Genomic DNA, 7,355 nt, shown 5'->3' on the forward strand with positions numbered 1-7,355 from the left:
GGGCGGCCTCGGGCCCCGGCCCCTGCCGGCGGCGCGTCTGCCAGGGCGAGGCCGCCGGGGAAGAGGGTCGCCCCTTCCTCCGCCGCAGCCCCTCTGGTGCGGCGCCGGGGCGGCCCCTGGGGCCCTGCTGTCCGCAGCAGGCCCGACCCCTGCTTCTCGGCTTGCTCCGTTGGGTCTACGTGGGGGCGCTTCTGCGTTGTGACAGTAACAGCAGCAATACTGATGCTCGCTTCGGCGCTGGTCTGGGGAGTGTTTGCTCACTGAGGGCCGGACGGGCCCTTCGGAGCCGTTCAGCGAGACGCAGGCTTAGTGCTGTGCGTCAGCAGTGTAAACGGGAATCGTAATGTCACAGGTCCTGGGCAGAGCGTTCCCTGGTTCCGCGACACTGTGGTAGCACGCTGATGTCACACAACAATGATGCAATGTGCAAATGAAATACCATGCCATGTGCTTTAGTGTTATTGGTTCCCTATAATGTAAAAAGGCAAAAAAAAAAGCCTTTTCAGAGCTGCACATGCCCAAACGTTCATACTGTAAGCAGTATTAAATTAAAAGGCAGCAGCCTTGAAATAAGTTTATGAGCTCTTTGGTCAATAATCATTAAAGAGCTAAAGAGCTTTAATCAAGTACATGTGTATCAGCAACGTTGACAGGAGGACCAAGCTGGATAGCACAAAGCAGGAGCCTCCTGCTCACTCTGCAACATGTAGCCTATGCCATTTGCAAGGCCTTGGGAAGGGTTAATCCTCCCTTCATTAATCTGACCCTTGTCTTAAAATTGATTTTTTTTTAATGATCTGCACCGGATAGCTATGCGAACATGTTTCTGTTCTCTGCTGGAAGTCTGTAAACTTGGTGTAACTCGGCTGAAGTGGTATCAAAGTACAAGAAAACAAAGCGAGGGCCTCGAGACTGACACCTTTGTCCTTTAGCTCCTGGAGCCTCATGTGGTTTGTACGCCTGGGTTTCTCTCAAGGATGTGCAGCAGGTTCCCCCTTCTGGCAGCATGGGTTCCAGGACAGCAAGCCATCTGCTCCAGTCTCTGATCATTCCCAGATGCTTTCAATTACTCTTTAGCAGCAAAAAAGACGTATTTTTGTGACCAAGGATGTTGGAATCAACATCCGCAATCAGCCTCATTTCTGGCTTATGATGATTAAACTTGAAGACTGATTGGAAGAGACTCGGGAAGACATCAGGAGAATGTATAATGAAGTACTTTGATGGGGAAGGAGCGAAAGAAGAATCAGCTGATAGGGATTCTAATACCCTAACAATTACAAGTGAACTAAGGCTTGAGGCTAATTAACACTTTTTAAATTGAAGATGCAGAACCTGATTTTCCACTTCTTTTCCCAGCCACTCATCTCTCGCTAAAGTGGCTGCAAAGTAGGCACGAGAACTACCTGCTGGTTTGGGACCATTTTTCTACAGGTGGAGGAGACTCTATGGGTAAACAGCACTAGAGAATTAGGACTCGGTGTGTCTGCTGGGTGTTCTCAAATGTGTAATAAAAAGACTGACAAACACTTACGCTAAACCAAAATTAAGGCTTTGAATATTGCCCCAGTAAATTAAGTTTAACCGTTATCAGATTATTTTCTTTATTACAAAAGAAAATATTAGTATATCCAGGAGATTTCTTTAGATGCAACTGAAATGTGGAAATACACATTGAAGACCGCCAGATGTTTAACACTGCCAAACTGAAGTGTCACAAGGGAAAAAACCTGCCGATCAGTCTTCAAGATTATGTAGTTCTTAAACAGACCTAGGATGATAAATCCATGTCTTTATCAGGAGTGCTTTTTTATTTCTTAGCATTTGTAATTTAGGAAGGACTGAATACACACGCATGCAAAACGTTCATTTCTAGAGTCTGGTTTGCTGTCTGTCAGTCATAACACTAAATTTTATATTTTCTTTTAGCAAAAGTTGTCTTTCACACAGTGGGCTTAATTTCATTTAAATAGAATGTTAAACCGTCGTTTATTCCCAAAAATTAATGGCTTAAAAAGTGCCATACTTTGGAAAACTTAATAAGGAATATCATACTTGGCCCTTTACAGCCAAGAAGCCCCCTGTGGTTTATATCAATTTTTCTTTTCCCAACTTTCTCCTTCACTTTTGTTCTGCATCTGTTGTGGCTTCTTGTTCGATACAGTCTCCTGTCGAGCAATTCGGACCATGCTATTGTTCACTTTAACTTGAGAGAAGACATTAAATTATATCTTAAGAAATCAAGTTTCGGCTGTTGGCTTCTCCCTTTCCCAGTTCTCCTCTGCTATAATATTGCTGATTGAGCAGAGAGGAGGGGCAGAAATTGGTTCCTGTGTTATTAATGATTTGGTTTCCGACAGTTGTAAGTGGATTCTTCCGGACCAGCAAGGCACCAGTTTGCTTTCATTGATGATTGATAGTTCAGACATTTAGAAGGGTATAATTGTAATTGCTGAGGACTTATCTATCTGTCTCATTAGCAATACAGTCCCATTTCTCCTCTGTGGCAGTCCGACACGATCAGCACAGACATATCTGAAATTGTAACTAACACAGCTCTCTCTTTCCCCCCAGTAAATTTATAAGCCTATCATCAGAGAATTATTGGCAGTAACAATACCTGGGATCAGCTCTCTCTTAATTTAAAAAAATATGGAAGCAAAGAGATATATTTTGACCTTTGGGGCCCAAACATATACACCTACTTCCACTAACCCACTTTGAAGTCTCAGGGGGGGAAAAAATAAAACACCTTAGTATGTCTGTAAAATTCACATATTTTAGAAACACATTAAAGAAAATATGCAATGCTTTGCATTTGTTTAGCTCCAGCTGAGACTTTCCAGACACACTGCAAGTTTACTAATGCCCACAACGTCACTGTGAGCTAGATGTTCAATGAAGACTTTGGGTCAAAAAGGTTGGTAATTTACTTGCAGGCACAGGAGCAGTAGCACAGCTGGGCTGGAAACAGAATCCACAGTTCCTGAGTCCCCATTGCCACTTTCCTTCGTAGCCACTACATGTTTTCAGATGAAATAATTTGCAATGCTCCATATGTAATTTGAAGCCTGTCTGAATATCCGAAGAAGAGGGAGGCTTTTTTGGTGTTTCCAATTAATTACCGAGAACCTTATTACAGACACTGTGGAAATATTTTAGAAATGCTTGCTATTAAATACGTTTTGACAGCCATAATAAAATACTTTATAGAACCAGTATTTTGCATTACAGGTTGTTTTAAATTTGGACATTTTATTGTCTTTTTAATAGCATCACCATTAGAAGCATGTAATCTTTTGTGGTCTTCAGTGGCCTCAATTCTCAATCATTTTAACAGAAGCTGATGTAGCATTGTTTATGTGGTGTTCACCACCTTGCGACATGGAACACTTGAGGTTCAGATAATGATTTATCTATTTTGTCCTTCTTGATTTGAAAGAAGGTACTGTTGCTAACATCTGTATACAGCTTTCATTTATTTCGAATAAAAGAGAGAACATTCCTCCAAGGTCGATAGGATTGCAGTTCTTCATAGCCAAACTAGCTCCATTATTTGTATCAGTAGCGTATAACGCAAAGCTAAAATAAGTTTTTATGCAAAGCTGTAATGAACAATTTGGTTCTTGTTTGTGGTTATCTCAAGCTGGCTGTCCAAATCTCAAGAAACAATAAAGGACATCGGGTCAACGCCTGTTACATTTTTCAGAAAAAGAAACAGAAGTCTTCTGTCTCCCTCTACCAGATTGCTTTGTGATTTTTGCTCGATGGTCTGTAGCAATATCAAACACGGTCATCTTTCTTTTCCCTCATAGCTGGAGTTTCCATTTACTCACCCTTCCTGGAAGGATTACCCTTTTAATCACTGAGTACCTGCCAAAGCAGTGAAAAAGAGAAACCACTCCTTCCAGTTGCTTTCTGTGTCAGCATTTTCATAACTTTCAGCATTTTGGTATATCCCTGTGTTATTAAGATACGTGACACAGAAGCTGCAAGTGTAAGCTTAAGATGGTACAAAGAACTATGATAAATTTATATGTATCTTTTTAAAGATCGGAGGTATGGCACAAGGCTCGGCATGTGATTGAATCAGACAGCAGCCTTACCAGTATATTTTATTTGCAATGTCCAGCCCACTAAGGACATGAAAAATATTGGAAACTTAAGAATGGAAAGGAAGATGGGCAAGTGTTCTTTTAATAAATGCAAGGAAGGTTAGGAAGATTTTAGAATTCTGCAGCAAGAGACCGTATCAACAAATGGAGGAACACAGTGAATTATAGATGTGAACTTTCGACTACCTGTACTGCCTGATTAGAAATACCGCAGCAGGAAAGATTGATAAGCATCCTCTTGCAAGCTTAAAGAAGTATCTGGAGCTGTATTGATCAATGCTGAACTCAGTACTGGGTTGTTGGTAAAAGGCTCCTTTTCTCCTACTAATCAAGGCTACAACGAGGGAATAAAAAGAGGACAAGGGACAAAACCCCAAAGCTGTGAGCTTTCCCAAGGAGAAGTTCAGTTCATGATGCACGGAATGTTAGCTGTATGTATGCATAGAAATGTGCAAAGAAATATTCCCTTTCTGAAATACTGTCTGTTATATGAACTGAGCAAAAAATCCACAAAGTTTGGTGGCAGTAACACTTGATACGGTACTGCACTAATAACTAAAGACTAATAACGCTATAATCTGTGGTCCAGTCTTTTTCAGCAGAGGTGTTCATGAACGAAATTACATTTCTGCCACTCATTCAGCGTAAGCAGAGGTTTGCAGATAAATAATTAGGGTTGCACGCTGTATAAGCTGAATCAAAGTGAACCACCAAGTAGTTTTCTGCTTTTATCTGAAGCTGATGCAAGCCGAAGACTAGGTATCTCCCCTCGACATAAGTGTACCAGTCAGACTGTGGGGAATCCCACCCCATTCACATACAAAACTTTTCTCACAACTACAGCAAACATGGGGGCTGCGTGGCTGTTGTTCTCTGCACCCCCAGAGCTGCCACTGGTTTCATCCATAAGCATCTTTAGACACTTTTTCATGTCTGTCAGTATCATCTGCACTCCTAAGTACAAAAGTACCTAGAAAGTAAATGTTTTACAGGTGGGTATAGAAATCCTTATGAAAATTAGAGGCTTCAGAGAGAAGCTTTTGATTTTGGACAGTTTTTACACAATCTGGTATGTCTTCCTAACCAGGGTAGGTTCCAGTGCGCTCATTTATTATATTATATAAGTTCTTCTTGATCTTTTACAATGTGCTCCAAGTGCTGAATTTTCAAAATCACTTTGCGGTACAGATAAACTCTGAAATCAGTAACTTTCTGCACTCTTTGTGAGATCCCATTCAGAAAGTCAGTCACTGAAAACTGGATGGATGATTACATGATAGGGATATGCGGAAATATTTTTAACATTTGATATTTGATATTAAATTGTTTAAACACAATGGACTGACATGTCTTCTGTAGATATTTTGTTGCTTTTTTTTTTTGGAGGGGGGTATTTTTATTCATTCGCAGCATATCCAATGCCAAACATAGGAGGCAAATGCTCCAAGGGTTCCAGTTTATATAATTCATCCCTCTATTTTTTATTTTATTCCATATAATTGAATTAGATTAATCTAAGTTTTTAATCATTGCCAAAAAAAGTATATGCATATTTTATCCAACTGGTTTTTGTGGCCACTGATAATCAATAAGAGCTTAGAACTTAGAAAAGATAAAGAATACATGGAAAGACAATCAGATTAATTAGATTTGTCCTTCCAAACAGTCATAGGTAAAGTCCATCCATTTAAATCTGATCTAATCCTGTGCTGAAGTGGCGTGAAATTGAATGAAATCAAGCTGTCCATATCCCAGAAAATGTTCTTACTGAGATATAAAAATCCTCAAGGATACCAATTAGTCAGATAGTCTACTGATAAGTCAAGGATAAGTTTCTCACTCAGTCATAATGCTTCTGATTTATATATTGACCATGGTGACTGGTAATGGAAGCGTATTCTTTGAGGCTCATAACTTCTTATTGAATTCAACCTTCCGTGTTATGACTTTTGCAGAAAAGAGCTATCTTACATTTCTTCTTTGGCAATCTTTGGTTGCTTATATATAGCCACTAGTAATTACTTTATTAGGAAGGTAAAACACAGGGGGGTTAGGGTTCAGGGGAAATATCTGGCATTATAAAAAGGAAATTGTAAGCAATCTAGAGAGGGTCACAGGTAAAATGAAGAGTTAAGCACAGAGCAACATTATTGACACGGATGACAGCTTCTGAAATATAATGGTCAATGGTGTATCAGTCAGTGGCACGGGAAGAGATGCACAGGGAATTCAGGGAATGTCTGTAGAAAACTGTCTATACTCCCTGTTAGCTTTTTCACTGAGGTTTAATGAGGCTTTTGGTGATACCATTTTGGTGATACGATTATTCTTGTTGATAGGAATTTTGATGAGTTGCACGCTTCTGAAAAGCAAATGTCCTTGATCTCATTTTCCTAATCAAAAGATAAAACAGAGATTTTAAAAAATTCCTCTTTGTCATAGATAAGATTGTCCTACATTACAGTTTGTCCAAGACCGCTACGAATAGTTCTTTGGTAAGATAAGATGTCTGGCACCTTTGTTTTAGTCTTCATGGATGACATTAGGTAGAGGGCCTTTATTAAAAGCCTTGATCTATTAAAAAGTCTGGCAAGTTTGTCATGTGATTCCTTCAGAGTCATTTGTCTGCAGCAAGAAACAATGTGCAGATGTAAAGTTTAAAATAATTCTGACAGGCGCAGGAAAAATGTTCTGGAAGTTCACCTGACACGACAAAATTCACATTGCAATGACTGGATGGGTAATTAATATCCTGGGAAAGATGCTTAAAGGAAAAGGTACCCATCCAGTGCTCAGTGTAATTCCCCTGATAGCCCACTGGGAAGGCAGAAGCTATGAGAAGATGTCCTCAACAGGTAAATTCATGATGGGTGAGTTAGGAAACACATGAAGATGTAGGGGCAATAAGAGTCATTCATGCTAAGGATTTTAAGCAGCATTCTAGGATTAAGACTGGCAGATGGATAAACAGGAAAATGGGAAAAGAAGATGAAAAGGGAAAGGTGTAATTTGCACACTAATTTTAGCACAAGTAGAAAAAATCAGAGAAATGTAAGTATTAAAATAGATAAAGGAACATCAGTCAGGAGAAGGTTGAAGTGTAAGAAGAAAGCTGTAGCAGGTAGTGGGCTTAGTGACAGGAACGTGCTTAAGAAATGGGAGATGAACAATAAGAAATGAGAGAAGAATTTCCATGCAGCATTGTATTGCTCAGAAGTAGTGGAATCTGTATCCCTGGAG

This window comes from Aptenodytes forsteri, unplaced genomic scaffold (assembly GCF_000699145.1).
Source record: "Aptenodytes forsteri isolate BGI_AS27 unplaced genomic scaffold, ASM69914v1 Scaffold35, whole genome shotgun sequence".
NCBI classification, from domain to species: Eukaryota; Metazoa; Chordata; class Aves; order Sphenisciformes; family Spheniscidae; genus Aptenodytes; species Aptenodytes forsteri.